Below are 4,162 nucleotides of genomic sequence, written 5' to 3' on the forward strand. Positions count from 1 at the left end.
GTATTAAAATGTGTAAAAAACTAAAAATACAACAAAAATTTGAATGAAACTGGCAGAAATATAAAAGTTAAAAAAATATAAATTGTGAAATGATAAATTGTAGAATTTATAAAGATAAAAAAAATAAAATACAAAAATATAAATAGAACAAGAATTAAATTTGTTCTAAACACTCACATGCACTAACAATGCATCCTTCCTTTTATTAGTATAATCCAAAATTTTTCAGAGTACATGTGTTTATATAATAAAATGAAAATATGCCTTGATTCCAATTTCTTTATCCTATTTATAGACATAATACACTTATAGAAGAAACTGACTGGGGACTTCAAGTTTTCATGTTGCATGATTTTCTAAATTCTCAATCATTACTTTAGTTGTTGATTTGGTCTCAAATCTTCATCCTTATCCAAAAACCGATGTGGATTGCTCCTTAAATCTTTTGACGGACAACAAGTCTTAACCAAAATACTCATATCTATCTATGGACAATCTTCTCATTTCTTCGACCTTGACCAATTGTCTCAACATTCAACTAATTATCCTTAATTTTCAGATAATAAATTTTCCCTTGAAGCATTTGATATTAGCATTTAAACTTATTGAAGTTCTTGAACTGATAGTAAAAAGAGATTAGATCAGAAAGAACTGAATTGAGAGAAATTGTAATTTTTTAGAATGCAAGTCATGCAAAGAAAATGAGTTATGACTTTGTTTTGTACACTAACTATCATTGACCTATTCTAACTAATTCAGTTGAAGATTTTTTATTAGTAGCATCTCTCTTGTCAGTCCCTCAAAATCAAGGGAGATTTGTGAATGATCTTTAAATTTGTACTTAAGATGGAGCTTTTGTGTAGATGCCAGCTACCTAGTTAGTTCTTCCAACATGCACAATTTTTCAATTTTTGTTGATTAACTCTATTTCAAACATGATAGGATTAGCTAAAATTTAGACAGCACTTAAGATATGCTTGAATGATTTTCAATGAGTGATTAATGATTACTCATAAATTGAATACATTTATTTATAACAAACACAATTAAGTCAAATGAGTGCGCAACATTGCAAAGCATCTAAAAAAATATATATCTATAATGAATAGGATTAAAGTATGGTTCAACACTAAATTGTGAGATCTTATTATATGATGTCATTATTGGTTTTAGAATGGTTAAGAATAAAATTTTTAAAGGTCTAGTAAAAAATCACTATCCAACTCTCATTTTATTATTATCTTTGATTTCTACCTTATCTATTAATCGTCCTATTTTTTTTCTTCTCATCAATAACAGTGACAATATTCATTTCCATATATACTAATTAGTTTTCTAATTTTATCAACATTTATTTATAAAACAAATTATTAAAAAAAAGTAAATACTTACTTGAAAACATAAAGAGTAGTAAGAAAAAGTATTAAACTAAAACATTTTCTTTTGGCTCTAATTTGTTTTAGTTTTTGGTCTTTTTGGTAATGGCTGTTTATGTGACAAATATCTCAAAAGTTTTTCACCTAGATTAAAGGTATATACGGTGTTTAGTATTGAATTAGAGGTAGCCATATCTGTATCTCTTGCTTTTCTTTCTTCTTTGTCTCTAATTTTTTAATGTATGGATATAATTAATTTTGTAGTGGTTGAGATACATAAAAAAGTATATAAGGTTAACCACCTAACAAATATTATTTTAGATTTTAATTTTTTTAGCTAAATTAATTTATAATTAATTAGTATATACTAAAGTGACTAACTAATTACAATTAAGTCTATTACTATTTTCTTAATGTAATTGTTAATTTGTGATAGTTAACATTTTTTCCTCTTATTAAAAAGGACAATAACCTCTCCTTCTCAATAAATAGCATACCTGTCACAGGTACCTCTCTATCTGCAGTATTCTGCACTCAATATAGGATTTTTGTCACAAAAGCATAACCAACATTATTATCATGAAAAATTTTTTGTGTTACTCATTATTTCTGTTTCAAATTCATTTCTTTTTACATAGCAGCAGTGTCAATAATAATAATAATTATAACAAAAACAAGGTTCCAGCAATAATAGTGTTTGGAGACTCATCAGTTGATTCTGGTAACAACAACTTCATTCCAACAATTGCAAGGAGCAACTTTGAGCCTTATGGGCGTGATTTTCCTGATGGAAACACAACAGGGAGATTCTCAAATGGAAAAATTGCCCCTGATTTTATCTCTGAGGCCTTTGGTCTTAGGCCAATTATTCTAATGGTGTTTGTTTTGCGTCTGCTAGAACTGGGTTTGACAATGCTACTTCAAATGTTGTTGTAAGTGTGTGTTATTACTTTCACTCTATATATTTTGCACTAGAAATTACTCTTAGTAAATGTATTTGTTACTGTGGGTAACCAGAGATTAATGGAATGAATGGTGTAGGTTGGCCCAATCGTCCACGAAGGGTGAACTCCGAGTTGGTTTACACGCTGGAGCCTCCTTCCGACTTGTACAAGTGGGTGAATGGGGAGTGGTACCTGCAAGGACACTCCGATGCCTAAGTCAGCAAGGGTGTTAGCAGGTCTAGAGAGTATTGGGCTTAGAGATACCTGAGGGGTGTCAGTGTATTTATAGTGGTGAGCCAATAACCACCGTTGGAGTAGTGCCGTATCTTTAGGGTGTTAACCGTCCCATTATCTTAGGGAGGTTAAGATATGGCTTTATGAAGCGGTTGGAGAGATTTTAGGGGCGGTTACTCATTTGAATTGAGTGTTTATCTGCCCAGCTAATCTCATGTCCGACTTCTTTAGAGCAAGTCGTGGTTGATACCGACTTCTTACGTGAAAGCCGGTACTTAGCTAGGCTTAATCCTACAGATTAGGCCTTTTATTTGGACCTGGGCCTTTGACATTGGGCCAGGGTATGAACAGTGCCCCTACTTGAGCCCAAAGTCTCTTAGAGCTTGGGTTCAAGTATTTAACTCGGGTTCGTAGCCGACTTATTCGGAGAGAACATGGGTCTTATAAACCGACGTGATTTTCGCGACCCTTTGTTTCTGACAGTTACGTCAATTCAAGCATCGTGTCCGTTAGGGAAGCATTGAGGGCTTTGGTAACGGTGCAATCTCATTAATGACTGCTCCGCTTTTACCATTATGCCCCTTAGCATGTTTATAAATACTTTCCCTCTCTTTCATTTTTCCGTTTCTGCAATCTTTCAAACTTCTTCTTTCCTTGCTCGTGCTGCATTCTGGTGCTCGAAGATTTCTGCTTTTTCCAACCTTCACTTTTCGGACGAAGGTTAGTTTTACTTCTTTCACGTCATGCCTTATGTTTGCATGCTTTTGTTTTGTGGGTGGATAGGTTGGTCTGTAGATTTCGGCTTCGTATCCCCTCTCTTTAGGGACCGTGTTTTTTGATTTTCTTTTTCTTTTTTCTTTTTGTAGGTTTCTGTTACCTTTTATATAAAGAAAAAATGGCTTCTGTAGATGTTCTTTCTCAATGGGTTGATGTCACGGTCCTTGGGGAGGAACCCTTGGTCGACGCTGAGTTTATCACTCATCTTCGTACTCATCACAGGCTTTGTACTTCAGAGGAGGACGAGCCAAAATATGAACTGATAATCCCAGGTCCTGAAGACCGGGTCTGTTTTGGGAGAATCAATGAGGCGGCCCCTCATTTTTTCTTTATGTATGAATGTATGATCACCCGCTTGGGTGTTTTCCTTCCTTTCTCGGATTTTGAAGTATCTGTTTTGCACCACTGTCGAGTTGCCCCTACTCAACTTCACCCCAATTCTTGGGGTTTTCTGAAGATTTTTCAGTTTGTTAGTCACGCTTTGGACTTTCTGACTTCTTTGAGGATTTTCTTCTTTCTTTTCCATATGACTAAGCCCTTTAGTGGGCTAAACAACAAACAACAATGGGTATCCTTCCGAGCCATATAAGGTCGGAGGATTTTCACTCTTTTTGATGAATCCTTCCATGACTTCAAAAATTATTTTTTCAAAGTGCAAGCTGTAGAGGGTCACCACCCATTTTTCCTGGATGAGAATTCTTCCCCTCGCTTCCCCCTCTATTGGTTGGAGGCCTCCCCTTGTAAGAAGTATGGTCTGGATGACCAGGACGGGGTGGAGGCGGCCATTGTGGGGTTTTTTCGAGAAGCGTGGGGGAGGGCCCCATACTTGGA

The 4,162-nt window shown here is 34.8% G+C and overlaps 1 pseudogene; it reads left to right on the top strand.

Annotated features, from left to right (window-relative positions):
• Window positions 1-1,912: 1,912 nt before the first annotated feature.
• The window catches only part of LOC107468783 (GDSL esterase/lipase At2g42990-like), a 12,441-nt pseudogene continuing 10,191 nt past the window's right edge, over window positions 1,913-4,162 (top strand).

This window comes from Arachis duranensis, chromosome 10 (genome assembly GCF_000817695.3).
Source record: "Arachis duranensis cultivar V14167 chromosome 10, aradu.V14167.gnm2.J7QH, whole genome shotgun sequence".
Lineage (NCBI taxonomy): Eukaryota > Viridiplantae > Streptophyta > Magnoliopsida > Fabales > Fabaceae > Arachis > Arachis duranensis.